The sequence below is a fragment of the Tachypleus tridentatus genome, chromosome 9 (genome assembly GCF_004210375.1).
Source record: "Tachypleus tridentatus isolate NWPU-2018 chromosome 9, ASM421037v1, whole genome shotgun sequence".
NCBI lineage: Eukaryota > Metazoa > Arthropoda > Merostomata > Xiphosura > Limulidae > Tachypleus > Tachypleus tridentatus.
In genome coordinates this window covers 59,517,657-59,539,083 of record NC_134833.1, presented here as the reverse complement: position 1 = coordinate 59,539,083, position 21,427 = coordinate 59,517,657, and the positions used below count along the sequence as shown (strand labels likewise).

The following is a 21,427-nucleotide window of genomic DNA, read 5'->3' as shown; positions in this document are numbered from 1 at the left end:
ATAGGTAAACATTGTTAACATATAAATCTTACCTAATTGATGTGTGTATCTTGATAAAGTTATTTTTTTCTTTCATGTGGATGAGCCGTCATTGATACAACGATGTATAGCTACCAAAGTTGGGTGATGCTTACATAATGCTGCCATCTACTAGTTCTAAAGTTAATTATAAAAAAATGGCAATTGGTTAGAAACTATTGATTTACTTAAGTGTGTATTTGTGCATGTATTTTCTAAAGATAAACTGAACATTTATATTAGTATTTGAACTTAGTTAGTTTAGAACTTTGTAGTATCAAGCTACCAAATAAAGGAAGAGGTTGTTTGCTAAGCTTTTTAAACTGAACAACTCATAATATGTTTCAAAAATTATCAATTTTCTGGTAATGAAGAGTTTTACAAGGCACATTCATGTGACTACATTCTCTCAATTTTGTGCTCATGGAAGAAATGGTGGCATCTTGCAACATTAAGATAGAACAGAGCAGCAAGAGCTGTCCACATGTAGCAGGTAATATTACATAAAATAACAAAGAACAATCTTTGTATTCAAATGCAATGTGATTGAAATGTTTCCACTATGTATCACTCTAGAAAATCTAATGAGTATTCGTGCTGTTCCTTATTCAATATTTGGATTCCTGGGCAATCATTTTAATATCATGTAGTCAACATCTGTACATCTTCACAGACAGACTTCAAACATTAATGGAAAGAATGCACTGAAATATTCAACATTTCAATATCAAAGAAATATTTATATACTAACCAAATTATTTATTTCAATTTAATGAACTGAGTTCAAACCTTTTTTTTAAGTTCACATACTCTGTCTTACAATTTTCATGAAACCATTCTAATTACTTATTAAAATTGCTTGTTCTCTTGTGGGATAACAAGTGTAATTCATAGTCAAGGCAAAACTATATCTTTCGTACTATTCTGATCTGTGTCAGTCTTTGTCACAGTAAATTCTCAATTCAGATAATTAAGATAAACATTAAAGTATATTTTAAAACAAATACAGGCAAGACTCTCAATAGTTAATTCATCATGATGATGAGAAAGCCATTTGAAATAAAAATTTATTCTAAAATCTGCTGGTATAGACATTAAAACTTTGATTAAAATGAAGTACAGAACAGTATTTTGACCTTGTTTACAAACAATTTGGACAATAGGACTAGACCATTGAGAGTATGACTACATAAACCCTTTTGATCAGAAATGCTTTGTAAAGACTTTCTAATCTAATGCCAAGGAGTTCACCCACAATGTTTTTCTGTGGGGAACACAAGGTTCATGGGGGTGAGTCTAAATAAAAAAAAGTGGTGAAGGGCAGTAATAAAAATATGTAGACAAATACTCTTAAAGAATGAAGAATATATAAAAAATAGTGAGCAAAAACTGGTGAAATATTTCAACATTTGTTACATGTTGTACCAAATATTTGGTGTCTGAAATGAGTTTTAAGCACTGGAACATACTGAGCCATCTCAGCCTTACACAATTTTTACTTCATATATGTGTGTTATTCATGTTCTAAGCGTCTGCACATTTTGAAAATCATTCATTGCAAACTCCTTAGCCTTATGATAGATAATGGGGTTGAACCCATTTAGCTATTTTTGTGATACACAGTTCAACAATATGTACTATAACTAACCCTTCTTATCACATCTTAACAACAACTGGTAAGATTTTGTTAAAGATAAGTATTTGGTACAAAAAGAATGATATTATTTTAATATGTGTTGTAACTAAAGATTTGTTATTTGTGTCTTATAGTTGTTTCTACACAGACTAAATGTTTTCAATATTATCATAAATGTATCGTCTAACTAAACGTTTAAAATTATAAACAAAAAATGTACATACCCTTTCATTTCTGATTGATTAATCTAAAAAAATATCTTTCTCATTACATTCTTAACTCTAGGTTTTCACTTTTATCTTTCTCTCCTATCCTTTAACACTTATTAATTATTACTTCAATACATGTTAATGGGCATTGAAGGGCAATATTAGGGTCTCATCGGCAGAGACACTTTTCTTCAGAACTTTTTGACATTTACCTACTACTCTAATCTTTATGAAACAAGGCACTTTGGCTTATATTGTAAAATATTATTAAACTTTTTTATTCTGTATATTAAATATAAAATAACACATAATTAACTAAAATATAAAACTAAAGCCCAAATCCAATCTTACTCTATCTACCCGATATATTTATAACTAAGAAACAACATTAAGCTGCAAGGGAGGACAAAAGAGTAACAATGCTAAGAACAATTTCACAAGTTCTTGTGGAATTTTTCATGACAATTTTAAAATAGCTAGTGGGAGATCATATTTTAAAATGTGGCATTTTTTGGGTTATAAGCAACTAGCTGAGCTGAGAAATCACAACTCTATGTTTACAAGAACTTGTGAAATTGTTCTTAGCATTGTTACTCTAATCTTTATGAAACAAGGCACTTTGGCTTATATTGTAAAATATTATTAAACTTTTTTATTGTGCATATTAAATATAAAATAACACATAATTAACTAAAATATAAAACTAAAGCCCAAATCCAATCTTACTCTATCTACCCGATATATTTATAACTAAGAAACAACATTAAGCTGCAAGGGAGGACAAAAGAGTAACAATGCTAAGAACAATTTCACAAGTTCTTGTGGAATTTTTCATGACAATTTTAAAATAGTTAGTGGGAGATCATATTTTAAAATGTGGCATTTTTTGGATAATAAGCAACAAGCTGAGCTGAAAAATCACAACTCTATGTTTAGAAATCTGGAATCCGTCAAGAGTTAAACGAAACTCCATTTGTTTTCTCTGAACATGTCCTAAGGAGCTTGAAATAAGAATACTTATATAGAGCAACTAACCCAGATTCTATCTACATAAAATGTTAGTGTATATCAAGAAGTATTCAAGTTACAAAATTAATGAGATAATGTTTTGTGTACAAAATTCTTTATGTTTTATTTTAAAATAAAGGTATTAAAACTTAGACAACATAATACTTCGAACTATATGTAAACTTAATAATAAATTTGTTAGAACACATTGCCTAATTGCATTTTGAAACACAGTATAATCTCATGACATGCATTGAACAAGTGTACTTATAACCATATAGTTAACATATTTAATAGGCAAAGAAATCTAAGGCGTTAGTTATCTAGACTTCTTGAATTTCTGGGAAATGAACAGAAAAATTAACAGAATCTGGAAATCATGAGATTCACAAATTTAATGTAAAATATACCAATATTTAACCTTACTCTGACTATTACTGTATTCCTTCCTAAGCTCTTCTATGACGTCTACGAGAATTTTCTGAAAGTTCTTAGAAGTATTTTCATCAACAATAGCTCCTAAGTCTCTCCTCAGTTTCCTTTCCAGTCTCCTACTTAAAAAGGTAAAGTCAAAATATAAAACTAACCAAAAAAAATGATTTAAAACTCTTTAGCACAAGTGATTATCTGCATTCCCAGTCATATAGTTCCCAAAAAATTAATTACATGGTATCTCACAAAATACATAATAATTATAAATTAAAAAAATATATAATACATTTGCCAACTGTTGTGTCTACTGTAAGAAAATTACTAAATAATCAAGAATTTTCAACAGATAATGCGATTGATTTATGTTGACATGAATAAAAATGAAACTAATGAGGATTTATGATCAATATTTCAGAAATTTTAAATATTAAGTTATGTATAATTTGGTTAGAGGAAAATGTAACTAGGATTAAAAGTGAAGCGAACCACCCTGTCCCCAAACCGAAACACTTCAATTTCCCTCATCACAACATAATTGATGGCACCCTCGTCCAAAAAGTGTGATCGCGAAAGCTTAGAACATAATCATATATTTAAACTAAATTCTGTCGTACTATACAGAATTAATGAATCGTTTTAAGTGATTAAGGCTCCCCTCCATATCTCTTTACTACTACTGTTAACTTGAAAAGCAAGAAAAAACTGATTGTATTAACTTTTGATAAATGGAAAAATGTCTGTAATTTTTATTGCTATTCACAGGCAAAAAATTAAATGTTTTTTAGTAACTTTATTGTATCACTTATACATAAGAATTTTTATTTCTTATTACATTTGTAGTGAACTTCAGTGAAACAGCGGTATGTCTGTGCATTGTGATGTTAGAATCTACGTTTCGATAGCTATGGTGGGCAGAGTACAAATAGCCTACTGTATAGCTTTGCCCTTAACTCTAAATAAACAAAACATTCGAACCGGATAAGTGAGACAATTGAATGTTGATTTACTTGTACGCAAAGTAAATTAATTCTCAATCAAATATAAGAAAGAAGCGATATGAATGTCAATATGAATACGGTTACACAGTTCTAATTCGAGAACCATATAACAACATGTCAGTCACTCTGTTGTAGTTGTCGTGAAATACTGATGTAGCTGCAGTTAGTTTATTGTGGCGCTGTTAACATGTTTCATACGCATACAAACTAAAAGGTCATTTTCTAGAATGAGTTAAGCCTATTTTTCTTTTATTTTATATTTTACGTGTGAAGTTCCGAGAAAAGTAGTTTATTTAATATAATATTTAAAATTTTGTTAATTTTAATCATTTTAACTATAATTTTGGACTACTTTAATATTACAAGAACTCAAGTTCATTACTTTGTGGTCAGTAGTGGCATAATTAAGGTAATGTGGGTCCAGGGGCTTATAATATTTGTGGGCACGACATGTCATGTAATTTTACGTGGAATGAAATTGTCAATAGGCCCACATAAAAACCATGAGTGTTGGGGTTGAGTCCAATCTAGCTCCTACATAAACACGCCACTGGTGGTCAGGTCGCAGATAGCTTATTGTTTAGATGATTAATTAACAACAAATGAAGTTAATTAACAGAACTTGGGTCGATCTTATGTTAAGAAATTTTTAGAAATACATTGATAAAAAAGTTCTAAGAACTAATTACAAAAACATAATTTCCAGAAGTATTTATTTACTAATTGAAATATTTTGTGTAACACAAATTTAGGAGACATTAATATTTTATTGAAAAAAGAGACCGGATTTTCTTTCTCTAAACAAGACACCGAATAGAAAACATATATTTAATTAAAAACCACACACTGAGCAGTTGTATTGCTTTACTGAAGTTTTATTTGCGACATGAAAGCTTTTTAAGAGTTAATCATAACCAAACAGGAAGGAAACTACAACAGATTCAGATTAATATATTATGGGTAATATATATATAGATGCTGGACCTTATCAGCTGTTAAGTGAACTGTTGAAGTTGTAAATATTAATAACATTGAAATGTACAAATGTTGTTGTCAATTCACTTAGAACAGATCCACTAACATTTTATTAAATATATTAGTCAAATTATTCATTACCAATTGTGATTAAAAATAACAACATATAGTCAGTGTTCTATAATGGGGACAAATCTTTCTTATCGTTAGATTGCATGAGCTCATAAATCTTAGCTTGATATTCAGGGAAATAAAATGCTTAAAAATTTATCTTATAAGTTAGTTTCCATACCGAAAAAAAAAGTCGAATCTTTGTTTGATGTTCGTTGTTCATTGTTTTAGCATCTCTCAGATTCTTTGCATTTAGTGGTTAATATTTCTTCAGTGATGTCACATTTCACTCCATCATACAATATTTCTATATATTTATATAGTTGTGAATAACTAGAGTTTAAACAGAATACAGTTGCCTTTAGTAACCAATAAAGGTATGATTTTTAGAATTATTATTTTAAAATGGAGTGTGTTTGAAACTTTTAAGCAACAATTACCTTGTCGTAAATATAAATCCCACATAATTACTATCCTGACTGACTTATTTCTCATGTATCAGTTTCTAAGGTGTGATAAAGCGAGCTCACTTTAGTCTTTTGTGAATACACTGTGTACATGTAGTTTTAGTTCTAACAACTTTTAAAAATACATGTAATTGAATTTTTTGTGCCAAGAAAGAAAAATGTAAATGCATCGATATTATATTCTGCTGTTAATTTCATTTGAAAAATACATTTTTCAAAGTTAAAAAAGATTCGAACACCAAAAATCAAAACAGAAAAATGAACAAATCATTTCTAGCGAAATGTTTTTACTCATAGTACTCTACATTAAGGGTATTTTTTTCTATTTTTATTGATTATTTTGAATTGAGTACAAAATTACACAATGAGCTATCTATGCTTTGCCCCCACAGGTATCAAAATTTCATTTCCAGCGGCGTGAGTCCCTAGAAATGCCATTGTGTTACTGTGTGAATTAGGAAATATTATAAATAGATAATGAGAAATACCGATTTCTATAAAATGTGATATTTGCTTTTTTAAAAGAAAAGAACGTGTTGAAAGAAAAAACGAGGAGTGACATCTTAATAAATAACCATATATTTACAAAATATTTGAATAATTAAAAAGCCAACCTGCTGTGCTACAAAAATAAAATAAACATCAGAATAAAATTAAAAATACTGATTACAGTGCGTCTTAGTTGTCATGGTATTCCCTAAACAAAGTGAAATTTGTAATAACTAAAGAGTTACTATAACGTCTGTATAATCATTATACAAGAATTATGTTATATGGACCTACAAACATTTTTTATGTTATTGTAAAGAATAATGTTTATACATTTTCTATCACATAAAATGTTTAAGTTTTGACATATTAGTTTAATGTATTGCTGACATATCTTAATCTTCTTACCTGAGATCTTCAGAAATAGTAGTTAATGGTATCAGATGTTACAACTTCCAGATCCTTTCCAGCTGCTAAAATTTTATCACTGACACATTTATTGACCTCCTGCGTAAAAAGTTCAATACGAGATGTTATAAAATTGAAAGTTTCAACATAAACAATACACATTTCTTTAAAGTAAATTTTATTTCCATCTTAAACATACATCATTATCTACAATTTTGTGGTTCACAGTAACGTTACTTCGAGCATTCGTGATGTCAGAAAAACATCAAGGTTGAAAAAGTCTTGATACCAAATAATAGAAATCCCATAACCTGAGTACTTTACCTTTCATTTTTAAGAGTGACCTGGAAATACTTACTTCATTCATTCCGTTGGTTTTAACTTAAAGCTTTATTCTTAAGAATAAAACCACCTATTTAATCAGCTGGTTTTCTGTTTGTCACTAATTTAGAAAAGGTTTGTTTTTTATCTCTTCACACATACATTCATTTGTCACAAATCACAGCATTTGTCCTTAATACCAAGCTTTCAAACTACTATTGTGAATATCAGGTAACTGTATTCTATACTTATCTCTAAAATATCATACTCCTGCCACCATCAAGGCAGGTTATCTTAATTGCAGGGAACAGCCATACATTCCAAACCTTCTCCGATGTTTCCAGTGTCAGAGGTTTGGTCAATCAAAGACGTTATTTCGTGGTTCCCTGACGTTTCCTCATTGTGGTAGTAAGGGCCATGATGACTATAAATGTGAAACGGACCCTCATTGCGTCAATTGCAATGACTCTCGACCGTCCTACTTTCGTTCTTGCCCTTAACGGTTGGAAGAAAAAGAAGTGCAACATTTGAAAATCATTCATAACATTACTTATTCTAAAGGCCCGAAAATTACTGTCCACCGCTTCATCTCGGACTATGCAGCTGCACTATGTTTTACAGCTACTGAAGGAGTGCAGACAGATCTCTCTGTGACTCCAAAAGCATCGTTCTCAAAACAAATGAAAAGCCTTTTGAATTCCATGTTTAAAAAGTTGTTGAATATACTTCAACACCCATCTCTGTACCCTACATACATTTCAACAAATTCTAAGATCTATATTCTTTGATTCTGGGCACAGACATTTCTTCGGTTACATCTTCTTCTCCCACGCAAACATGCAAAACAGTCGTTTGTTCGTGTCCTCAGTCACTGAAATCCCCTTCCAACAGCAAAGACCTTCCCCAATCGACCCAGGTAGGATTCATAGAGGTCGATAGACCTCCCTAAAATAAAGACAGTAAGGAAAAATGACGTGGTCGTACACAGAAGTGTTCTCCACTCAATTTGCCTGTACATAAAAATGGACACCCTGCTACAGTAGAACTGTCGAGATTACGTTCTAATCCCGATGATATTAAAACACTGATTACTTCCTACTATCACGTATGTCTTTCCTTACAGGAAAGATTTCTGAAACTTGAGCATAGAGTTACCTTTCGGCAGTTTCCTTTGTACAGAAATAACAGGCTGTGTGATGGACGAGTGCATAAAGGTGTGGCACTGTCAGTTGATCAGCATGTGCCCATCCTGTCTTTGCCTTTCGACACACTCTCGGAGGCCATCACTGTTTGTTCTTTCTTCCTGTAGCCTGGAGAGACATATGATCAATCAGACCTTTATGCTCTCATTGAAGTGTTACCGTCTTCCTTTTTACTCCTGGGGGTCTTTAATTGACATCATCCCCTCTGGGGAAGTGCTGATATTTATAGCAGGAGTCGCTCTGTCGAGCATGTCCTCTCTGATCACAACCTTTCTCTTTTCAATACCGGTTCATCTACTTATTTTCATACACCTAGTCAGTCTTTCCTGTTGTCCATTTGCTCCCCTTCATTATTCTACAATTTTGAGGGTTGACAATAATCCACGAGGTAGAGAAAATTTTAATTTTCCTACAATTTTGAAAGGGAATGGCCATGGTCGATGCCACCTGACCTTTCTGTCCTGGTGGAAATTGAATCAGGCAAACTGGCCCTCTTTCCCTGCGCTCACTGAACTTGATCCTGCACCTGTCTGTAAGCCATCATTAGACCACTGTGTGGCAGCAGTAACTGACTGTATTATACAGGCAGCTACTTAACGTGTTCCTAAAACCTCCACACATTTTCCGCTATACCTTCATCCGTAGTGGAATCCTGCCTGCCACATAGTACGGAAGACTGAAAAACTGGCCTCGGATACTTTTTGTAGATATACTACACCCACTCGAACTGCATCGCTTACCAGCGTACCCATTCACATACTCGGTGGGTAATTTGTCAAAGCCAGAAGGAATCTTGGATTAAGTTCAAAACTGGCATATCTTCTACCTCCTATTCCAAAGTCATATGGGACAAGATTCGAAAGGTCAGTGGGCAATGTAATCCTGTCCCTCTCTCGATCTCACTCTCTGTAGGCCAGGAAGTAGCTGCTATCCGTAACATCGCCGATACTCTAAGTGAAAGCTTTTGCTGGGTATCTAGCACTTCTGCTTCTTCCTCCACCTTGTTAACCATCAAGACTCAGGCGGAGCGATCACCTCTTTCCTTTCGGGCTGATTTTCTCTATGACTACAATCATCTTTTTACACAAGTAACTCAAACTGACACTTCGTAAGTCTGGCAGAACATCGGTTGGACCTGATGATGTAAACTATGACATGCTGCTCCATCTATCTCCTGCTTCTCTTGCTATTCTTCTGATTGTGTTTAACTGGATCTGGCAGGAGAATGTTTTTCATGATGCATGGCGCCAGCCTGTTGTCCTACCTTTCTCTAAGCCTGGGATGGATCTCAAGATTCCTTCAAACTTAAGTCCAATTGCTTTGAAGAGCTGTCTCTGTAAGACCTCAGAGAGGATGGTTAATACTTATTTTGTTTGATTTCTCGAATTAAACAACCTCCTCTCACCAACCCAGTGTGGGTTCCGACGACAGCTCTCTACGATGGACCACCTGATTCGACTTCAAACGTTGATTAGAGAAGCCTTTCTGAAATGTCAACATCTCATATCAATATTCTTTGACATTGAGAAGTCTATGATAATACATGGAGGTATGGCATTTTGCGAGACCTCTATATATGAGGGTGGGTTAGTGGCCATTTTCCCCTTTTAAAAAAATTAATCGACAAGAGATTCCAAGTTGGTATGGGTTCGACACTTTCCCGATCTTTTCTACAAAGCTTAGAGTCACTCAGGGCTGTGTTTTAGGAGTCACACTTTTCAGTATAAAAATTAAAACACACTGAACAACTCCCTCTCAATGTTCCACACGGGCTCTATGTCGACGACTTCCACATCTCATGTCAGTCGTCGAACATGAGGTATATTGAGCGGTAGCTACAGACTGCCCTCAATCGTTCACTGAAGTGGACCACAGCAAACGGCTTTAAGTTATCTCTATCTAAAACCTTTGCATGCTTTTTTGTTATTTTTTGAATTTCTCGCAAAGCTGCTCGAAATCTATCTGGGCTGGCTGCCCTAATTTAGTAGTGTAAGACTAAAAGGAAGGCAGCTAGTCATCACCACGCCTTCACCAACATGGCCATGCCACGCCCCGTTTGCATGCAATTTTGCCACCAACTGCGTATTCCCCCTTATCCTGAACTCCATATTGGTGAAGTTGTGCTAACTTTGGTCCCTGAGGCAAAGTTCTTGTAGCTAATCCTTGACTGTAAGCTGACCTTGATACAACACATCAAGCAGCTAAGGGTCAAATGTACAAGAGCACTGAACAGCCTTCGTGTCCTCTCTACCACCACTTTGGGAGCGGATCGATGTTCTATGCTAAAGATATATCGTTCTATTATTCGATCAAAACTCGACAATGGATCATTGGTCTATGGCTCGGCGAGACCCTCAGTCTTCACGATGCTGGATCCAATTCATCATCAAGGACTTTGGCTCTGCCTTGGGGCTTTCTGCACTTCCTCAGTTCAGGCTTATACATAGAGTCTCATGAATCTTCTTTTCACCTTCGCCGTTTGTAACTATCTTTAATACATGCTTCGAAACTTCGTTCCTTACCAAAGCATCCCATCTGGTATTGTGTTTTTCTTCCTCAGTAGGCCATACTTTTTCAGAAGAGACTTTTTACCATTGCTCCTTTTGGCCTAAGTATACAAACACAGTTGCAAGAATTGGGTCTGTCCTTGGATAACACCGCTGTATCCTTTGGTCAGCCCATCCCACCATGGCTTATTACAGTCCCCAAATGTGAACATTCTTTAAGTCATCTGAAAAAAGCAGATATTTTTGATTGGAAGTATTGTCTTCTATTGATGAACATTTTTGAACTTTCTTTCCATTCCTATTGATACAGATAGTTCAAAATCAGGTGACTCTGTGCGCTCTACCATTATTTGTTGCTATTCGGTGGTTGCGTGCAGAATCCCTACTACAGCTTTTGTGATGACTGCTGAACATACGCCATTTCTCGTGCTCTGGATCACATAGAAGCTAAACAATACTCAAACTACACTATTTATACTGACTCGCCTAGTTCTTTACTGGCCCTGAAATCGCTTCACGTTAGTTCACATCTATTCTCGCCAATATTCAGAACCGACTGGTCCATTTCTCTTTAATGTCTACTTCTATCCAGTTCTTGTGGATACTGTGCCACGTTGGGATTCACGGGACTAAGCTCGCTGACACATCAGCTAAATTTATCTGGTTTTGCACTATCACTGCTGTGCCTGTTCCATATATGGACTATGGTCCTCTATTCAAGGCTCAGCTCCGTGCCAGCTGACAATCGACATGGAGTGAGCAACGCGAAAACAAGCTTCACCAAATGAAACCTTATATTGGACTTTGGCCGTCTTGCTTTCGTAAGGATCGAAAAGAGGAAGTTGTTCTAACTAAACTACGCATTAGTCACAGTTTTTTGACTCATTGCTTTCTTTTATCTGGAATTGTGGCTCTGTCATTAATCACAGAATTTACTTTGTAGTTTCTATGTTTACTGCCAAACTGTATGTTATCTAGTTGGTCATGGATTTTATAAAGTTTAAGCAGTAAACTAACTACTCTTTCAATACTTACATTAACTCTGTAGCGGCTTTATTTCCGTTTCATGAGAGCTTTCGACATTTTATCTAAGAAATTCAGAAATACTTGCCTAGTTTTCTAAGCCATCGGTTTCTATCCAGTTTTTCTTGAGACTTGGCAGTATATTTATTCCAAGGAAAAACATGCTGACACTGTAGCTGACTCCATCTGCTCTGGTACTGTCAAAACTAGCCTGTCCTGTATTTAGACTACGGCCCTTTGAAAAAGGCACGAATTCTTGCCCTTTCGATCTCAATTTGGCATGATCAAATTCACGACAAATTTTCCAAGTCAAGCCTACAGTTGCTTGCTGTTTCGCCATCTATACTAGGTAACTATCTATGAGAGAAAATTCTCTTTTTTATGCTTCACATTTTTCGAAGTTTTTTGCTCGAATTTTTCTTCTACCTTGGTCTCATCCACAAATGTGCACCATTTGTGATACTCAAGTCTCAACTGATCAGGTTTTACTTTTGATCTTCGTTATTATTATGAGCAACAGCTCCATGTTAGACATATTTTTTCCATATTTATCATTAACGTTGGAAAATGCCATTGACGATGGTGATAATGTCTATACTGATCGTATTTTTAGCATTATAGGGGTCATAAGCCTTTTCATTCTGTTTTTGCGCAATGTTTCGCTTTTTTATTGCTTGTATAGAGTTTATTTATTTTAACAGGATAGAACAACGCAATGATGGATAAATAAACAAAGAAACATGTGTTAATTTTAGGGTAGTTAAGAATTGATTAAAATTACTGGCTCCAAGCTGTTGGATTATGATATAACAATGTTTTTTCTAACCGAAAATCTTTATAAAACAGCAAACTTTCTCAATATGAAAATTTTATTTGCAGCTGTTGTTCTTCTCATAAATCTCACGTTAACGAAAGGCTTGGTCTGGTTTGTTTTGAATTTCGCGCAAAGCTACTTGAGGGATATTTGCGCTAGCCGTCTCTAATTTATCTGTGTAAGACAGCTGGTGTTAGATATTTGCAGAATGCCAAAGTTATGTATTTACCAAGATTGTAAATAAACGATTCGTATGTGGACATTATTGGTCGTACTGGACAATCTGGTTAATGAGGTTTGTTAATGCCGTATATTTGTGGTGTATGAGAGTCGATCTTGCATAGGTAGGATTAAAGTGTTTTTCAAATTGTGTTCGCTTTTTCATTTTTAGTAGTATTTTGTCTTGTTGCGTTTCGTGTGTCTTTGTTCGATGTATTGGTTCAAATTTGTTTGTGTCTGATAGGATGTTGTTTATTGTTTGGGTGTATTCATTTGTGTTCATTATGACTATAGCGTTTCCTTTATCTGCTTTTAGAATTTTTATGTTTTGTCTTCTTTTTTGTTTTTAATGGAATTAATGTCTCTTTTTGTAAGATTGTTTGTTAGTTTTCTGTTTTATGAAATTATGTTGATAGTGTTGTGAGAAAATTCTTTGAAAAAATCATTGAATATAGTGTTTTTATGTATTTCTAAAAATATAATTTTTAATTTTTTCTGGGAACTTTGGCTGTTGGATGTCAATAAAATTATCAAAGTTTTCTTCTTTCTGTTGGTTTCTTCGGTTGTTTTCTTGTTTTTGTTTCCTGTTGAAAGTATTTCCAAAAACAGCAGCTTATTTAATATAATATTTAAAGTTATGTTTATTCGTAATCATTTTAACTACAAATTACGACTAATTTAATATCGCAAGAACTCAAGTTTCATTACTTTGTTGTCAACAATGGCAGATTTAATTTTGTTCAAATCCAGGGGCTAATAACTTTTATGGGTTCAACATCCCATGTGATTTTATATAGAATAAAACTGTCAAGGAGTCCACATTAAGATCATGGGCACCGGGGCTGAGCACCCAATCACCGACCTAAATACGCCATGAATGGTCAGGTCGCAGATAGCTCATTGTTTGAAAGTTTACTTTTCAACAAACAAAAAAAGTTAAGTTATAAAACTTGGCTCGATCATGTGTTAAGAAATTTTAGAAATACGTTAATAAAAAAGTTCTAAGAACGAATTACAAAAATCATAATTTACGGAAGCATTTTCTTTCCTCATTGAAATATTCTGCGTAACACATATTTAGGAAACATTTTTATTTTATTGAAAAAAGAAAGATCGGATTTTCTTTCTCTAAACAACACACCAAACAAACAATATATATTTAATTAAAAAATACAAACTGAACAATTTTATTGCTTTAAAGGAGTTTTATTTTCGAGATAAAAGGTATTTAAGAGTAAACACAACCGAACACGAAGGAAACCATAACAGATTCAGATTATTATATTATAAGTAATATATATAGATGCTGGTCCTCATCAGCTGTTAAGTGATCCGTTGAAGCTGTAAGTACAAATAACATTGAAATACATAAATGTTGTTATCAGTTCACTTTCAACAGATCCACCAACATTTCATTAAATATATTAGTCAAATTATTTAATACTAATTGTGATATAAACAAACAACATATAGTCAGTGTTCTGTAATGGTTACACAATGAGTTATCTATGCTCTGTCCCTCACAAATATCAAACCTCGGTTTCAAGCTGTGTGAGTCCCTAGACATACCAACGTGTCACTGTGTGGTTTAGAGCGTTTTATAGATATATAGTGAGAAATATGGATTTCTATTAAATGTATTTTGACATTATATAAAGAATAACGTATTAAAAGAATAAAGGTAGAGTGTCATCTTAAAAAGTAGGCACACATTTGGAAAATATGTGAATGATTTAGTGCCAGTCCACTGTGCCAACAAATAAAATAAATGTCAGAATAAAATAAAATACACTAACTAATAATACTATTTACAGTACATTTTAGTTGTCGTGGAATTCCTTATACAAAGTGAAATTTGTGATAAATAGTCACTATAACGACTGTATAACTGTTGTAACACAGTTATGTTATGTGGAACTAGAAATATCTTTTACGACATTGTAAAGGATAAGTTTACACTCTCTAGCACATATAATGTTCAAATTTCAAGATATTCATTTCATTTATTGCTGATGTATTGATTTGATTTTCTCACCTAACATCCTCAGAAACAGTTCTTAACAGCATCAGACATTACATCGTCCAGACCCTCTCCAGCTTTTAAAATTTCATTACCGATACATTCTATTACTTCCTGCATGAGGAGATAAATACAATAAATGTTATAGGAGATGTTATAAAATTGAAAGTTTGAAGAAAACACAGAAATAATACAAAATAATAGAGATCACATAACCTGAGAATTTTACCTTTCTTCTTCATGGGTGAGCTGGAAATGGTTACTTTATTCATTCCGTTAGTTATTACTGAAAAATTATCACAAACATTGTAGCAAACTAATATAAGAATGCAGAAGGAGTCGTGGGACACAGAAATATATTACTTTTTACATCAATTTTGCCAAATTCAGACCTACATAGTGTCCACTTTCTTCTCTTTCATGATATAATTAACCGTATTGTGTTTTACCTTATTTTATAGTTAGAAGACAACACTATGACTGTTGCGTGGAGTGACGATATTTAAAGATTATTGTCATCCTTAATGGTCAGCTGTAGGAAGAAGAAGACTCGAAAGAGTCCAGAATTTTGCTTTTCTTGAATTTTCGCGCAAAGTTACATGAGGGCTATCTGCACTAATCGTCCCTAATTTAACAGTGTAAAAACAGAGCGAAGGCAGGTAGTCACCACAACTCACCGCCAACTATTGGGCTATTATTTTACCAACGAATAGTGGAATTGGTCGTCACGTTATAACGCCCCCAGGGCTAAAAGGACGAGCATATTTGGTGTGATGGGAATTCAAACCCGTGATCCTCAGAGTCTTATCCACCTGGACATGCCGGCCCATTTGGTTTGGTGTCTCGTTGCTTTGTTTATTTTTTGTTATTGTTGCTTCTACTTGTATGTGAACAAGCACAGTTTTAATGTTTATTTCAAGTACAAATAATATTTAAACTTTCAATTTTTAATATACAGTCCTTATGCTTTTTAGTTTTATGCAATTTATCTTAATTTCAACTACATCTCCACACACATCTTATCTCTTCACACATACTTTTATCTGTAAAAAATCAATGCAGTTATCCTTCATATCAGGCCATCAAACCACTATTGTGAATATCAGGCAACTGCCTTCTACCTTTATCTTTATAATATCATATTCCTCTATTGCTGCGTGTATTTAAGGAAAGATTGTAATAAGGTAGAAGATTGTTTGTTTGCTTGTTGTTTTGTGAATTTCGCACAAAGCTACTCGAGGGCTATCTGTGATAGCCGTCACTAATTTAGCATTGTAAGACTAGAGGGAAGGCAGCTAGTCATCACCACCCACCGCCAACTATTGGGCTACTCTTTTACCAACGAATAGTGGGATTGACCGTTACGTTATAATGCCGCCACGGCTGAAAGGGCGAGCATGTTTGGCGCGATGGAGATGCAAACCCTCGAGCCTCAGATTACGAGTCGCACGCCTTAACACGCTTGGGCATGCCAAGCGATTAAGATTTCTGAACTTAATAACTCTTCAGAAAATGGAATGTGAATGAGGTGTTTAAAGTTGTGATACTGTTGATGCCTCATTTTTCTTCCAACTTTAATTATGGCAATTGTAATATTAAGGGAACAAATATACATTTTCTCACGGTAGAAATAACCTACAACTGAGACACCTTTGATTTCTTTACAGCTTGGTTTCCCTTGGAACTGTTTGCCTTCAGGTTTCGTAGATGCAAATAATTTAAAGCAAAACGAAATAAATATTTACCGATAAAGAGTGGTTTCGAAATGTTAGTTTATAAGGTAATTTAGTAGCTTGCATAGCCCAGATGGACCAGAATATTTCTTACTGTCATGTAAGAATGGATTGAACACTAAAAAATTCCTTCCTACTGCAATAAAAATAATTTAACATTAAAAGACATACGATGTGTGAATATTACTTTAACAGGATGCAAAACATATAATTTCTAGAAGGTCTGGGGTCATATATCCGCCCCCAAGAAAGGTTTTGAAGATTTAAAACTGTGAGATTAAATCGTAAGTCACTGAATTAAGGGAAGTGAGTTTTAATACATAAGTTGTAGCTATACATTACATGAAAAAGTGGTCACGCCATTGCGTGGGTGGAGCAATCGCTTCCTATGGGTCTAATATTATGTTAATAGTTGACTTATAATACCATAGATTTATTCATATGCATCTATTCTTAGGCAAATCAAAATATATGTAGTAATATTTTAGTTATGTATTACATTTTAAGATGCTGTGTATATAAATTTTAATCAAGTACTTCTAGTAGTTACGTTGTATTAACATAGTTCTGTATTGTTGTGCAAATTTCAAATTTGATTAATAGTTACCTTATAGTAACATATTGTTGCATCTATCCTTCGACACACATAAATAGTTAAGTATAGTTAGATAAATAACTAGGCTTAAACTTAATCATTAAAAAGGCATTTAAAGCAGTATCCTCATAAACCTGAAAAACAGAAGCAACTGTCAAAATTAATTATCTAGTATGGAAGTAGTAGCCTTTAAAATATACTACAAAGAGGCTTTTAAACAATTAAATTTTAAATTAACAATTACTTGATACCATCCTAGTATAAATTAAAATTGATTTCAACCGAATAGCGTATAATAAATGATAATAAATAATAAATTGAAACTTCCAGATAAAAACATTTTTCAGCTCATTTTGTGTGAAGTATCGAGCAGACGCACTTCATCAGGCACTAATGATCTTTAATGACTGAAAATATTTTCATTTAGACGTATCGAATTATTCTTTACTTAATTTATCCAAATTTTTCGTCTCATGTTTTGCGGAATAATATTCATAAATAAGCCTGTCCAGTTAGTTTTTAAAACAGGATAGCTTGAAACAGACTAAATATGAGCCCTAACCCGTGATTGAAGATACATCTACTTACGCTGTATCCAACATATCGAGTGGCGTCAGCCTCAAATTCTATTCAAAACATTTGGAATTACAAAAGGAAACATTTCGAGCGTTAGTTACTTATACAACAAAACTAAATAAGATAATTTAGAGACTAGTGATATAAACGTAGACAGAACATAAAATGATATATTAGATAAACATCACCTTCTCATCCGCTTCTCTTTCTGCTTTGCACATTTCTCTCACGTACTCTTCAAAATTACCATAAGGAAATTTTGAATATTCACAATTTTAGCTGCATCTGGAAGCTTGAGACAAAAAATACTTTCTGGTCATTCGACTTCAATATTACATTCTACAACTTTGTTTTCATGAAAGTTAATTGTTTAACCATATCCATATGGCAGGAATCATATGATTCCTATGAACTCTATTATAACCACCTTTAAATATATTTATTTTCTCTTTATTAATAACGAAGTTGATATATTTATTTATACATAAACAACCACTTAAGAATTGAAATAAAACAATATTTCGATGGAAAGACAGGGAATGGAAAACAAAACTAAAATAAACAAAACCACATTGTTTTAGATCTCTAAACTGTATCTAAATATAACAACACATTTATAGTGTAATCATTTACACAATAAAAAATTAAAGCAAGTAGAATGAAAATTGCATGCGTCAAACAAACTTTATATCATAACCACAAATATTTTAAAATTAATCACGTTGTCTTCGTTTTAACCTCTCAACAACGAGTTAATAAAATAAATAAAAAAGTCAGCAAATAGATAGTTTAAAGCAAACAGGATCACAGTAGACACGTAAAACAGCCCACAGTGATATAACGATACGTCTGCAAGAAACCGATTTTCGATACTCATGTTGGAAGGAGAACAAATAGCCCATTGTGTATCTTTGTGTTCAACTACGAACAAATACATGTAGAATATCAGAAATAATCCGTAAGGTTTAACGTAAGCACGTGCACCAGATGAAGGCCATACAAACTTCAAGTGAGAGAATAAGTTATATGCTTTATTATTATTTTTTTAATTTCGCGCAAGGCTACTCGAGGGATATCTGCGCTAGCCGTCCCTAATTTAGGAGTGTAACATCAGAGGAAAGGCAGCTAGTCTTTACCACCCACCGCCAAATCTTCGGCTACTCTTACCAACCAATAGTGGGATTGACATTACATTATAACTCCTCCACGGCAGAAGGGGCAAGCATGTTTGGTGCGACGGGGATGCGAATCCGCGACCCTCAGGCTACGAATCACACGCCTTAACCCACCTGGCCATGCCGGGCCTTGCTATATTGTAGTAATTATTTCTGTACAACGCATGTTATTAATGTGGATTCATGTGCAGGCAATATGGGAAATGATTACATAAGTTAATGTAAAGGGCGCTGCAGACGTCATTATAAAGGTGCTGTACCAAAAACCAGGAGAATTTTACTACAAAAACATACTACTTACATACATACAACTTCTATTTTACAGCACGCCTCGTATGAACTGCTGTTTAATCGATATTTAACACTTAATAATCTTTGATGGCACAAATAGTGTTAACATTTTTCAATTTCGCTGATTGCGTTTTCAAGATGTGTAAAACATCGAGACCTTCCGAAATGATTTTCTATAAACACTGAGTATTGTAATTCCGTAAACTTATCGCTAACACACGAGACCTTGGTTCATAGAATTATCTTTTAGAATTTTAACTGAAGACCAAAAATATGTTAAGACAAAAGATTCATGTCAGCAACACGTTATTTCCAAAATGTTTTGGTTTGTTTGTTTATTTAGAATTAAGCACAAAGCTACGCAATGGCTTATCTGTGAACAGCCCACCTCGGATATCGAAACACGGTTTTTACCGGTGTGAGTTCGCAGACATACCGCTGTGCCAATAGAAGGCGTTTCCAAAATGACATATGACATATGATTAATTATAACAAAAATACCTACCCATTCTGCAAGTTGTTTATAACGTTCTCCCATGCACACTCTTAGATGATTCACTTTTGCAGAATCGTCTTTAATACCTACATAAAATAAAAACATGTCTGATCTATTTAGAGGGGTAGATTTTAATTTTACGAACCAGTGTTAGTAAAACTACTTTATTAAACGTAAGTTTTCTGATTCGCATATTTACGATACATAATACTAGATATATTACAACAGATTCTTTGAAGTATCGATGTGAGTTGGTGAGATGAATCATTATATAAACTATTAGAAACACACGAAGGTACAACTGCTATTTCCGTCGAAAACGTAACATTCAAAAATGTTTATCAGCTATGAGAAATATGATTTTATTAAAATTTAATTTTAAAATGAGCTATCATTTCTGTATTACATCCCTGAGTAAATTTTATTGACGGGCCTGGCATGGCCTAGCGCGTTAAGACGTGCGCTTCGTAATCTGAGGTTCGCGGGATCGCGCCCGAGTCGCGCCAAAACATGCTCGCTCTTTCAGCAGTGGGAGCGTTATAACGTGATGGTCTATCCTACTATTAGTTGGTAAAAGAGAAGCCTTGCTTCTAGAGGGATGACTAGCTGCCTTCCCTCTAGTCTTACACTGCTAAGTTAGGGACGGCTAGCACAGATATCCGTCGAGTAGCTTTGTGCGAAATTCCAAAACAAACAAACAAATACTAAAGAAAAACAAATAATGTTTAGTTTTTCTTTAAAAGGTTTTATATTTGAAACATACTCCTTTTTGTGATTTTTATTACTTAGGTTTGAGATTAACCAATTTTTAATAGTTAAATCTGAATCTTTCCAGTTTTTGTTTCTAATTTTTACTGGTTTAATTAGAAACATAATTTTATGCAAATCTCAACTGTTATTTTATTGCTGAGTTATAAAAATACAAGTTAGTACTCATCAAAATAGATCTAGAAGTGGATGTTCAACCTAGATAGAAGGTATCTGTTGAAATTTTTAAAACCGATACTCAACTCTTCAGATTGATAGAAAATTGCAACGGTCCAAATGCGACAATTTTAGATTTTTCTTAACTTTAACTAAATAGCAGTGCATATGACAAAACTTTGCTCTGATAATATTTCGATATAGTTTTCAGATTCTTTGTGTTTCTCCTGATCTAATGAAGATATTAATTGAAAACATTTACTTCCAAAGAATAATTACTTAACATTTTTACATTAATAATCTTTGAAAATGAACTCACTGCACATCAATTTCCACATCATGTCTACAGAGTTGCCGTTCGTCACCGTCAGGCTTACGACCACAACAAGAGCTGTAAACAGCACTTTCATGTTGAATGTTGAGAACTTTCTTCTTTTGATGAATATTTCAAGTTGAGAAACCCACTTTTATATAATTCTTCCAATAGCTTTGAGCCAATAATTTCAACTATATTGTCATTAACCCTAAAATTATCTCAACTTTGTTGGTATATTTACCTATCATTGCGTAGCTCTTTCCGGATTGGAGAAATTGGATTGGGATTTAACGAATAACGATGTGACTGAATCAAAGAGAGGCGCTTCCTCCTAACAATAAGATTACGTGACTCAAACCTATTCGCTACAATTTTATTCCTTGTGGAAGCTTTACTTTGTTATATTACGTTATACGTATTACAGGCTAGAATACAGGCAATGGTGTAGTGTTGTGAAAATGCGT

General features: G+C 33.6%; 1 long non-coding RNA gene across 1 annotated transcript; it reads right to left on the bottom strand.

Moving 5' to 3' along the window:
• Positions 1-13,913: 13,913 nt before the first annotated feature.
• On the bottom strand, positions 13,914-21,106 carry LOC143227085 (uncharacterized). The gene is made up of 5 exons (XR_013014865.1): positions 20,967-21,106; positions 19,733-19,809; positions 17,950-18,053; positions 14,873-14,971; positions 13,914-14,178 (listed from the first exon to the last, which is right to left on the bottom strand). It is a non-coding gene; the product is annotated as an uncharacterized LOC143227085 (long non-coding RNA).
• Between the last annotated feature and the right edge of the window lie 321 nt (positions 21,107-21,427).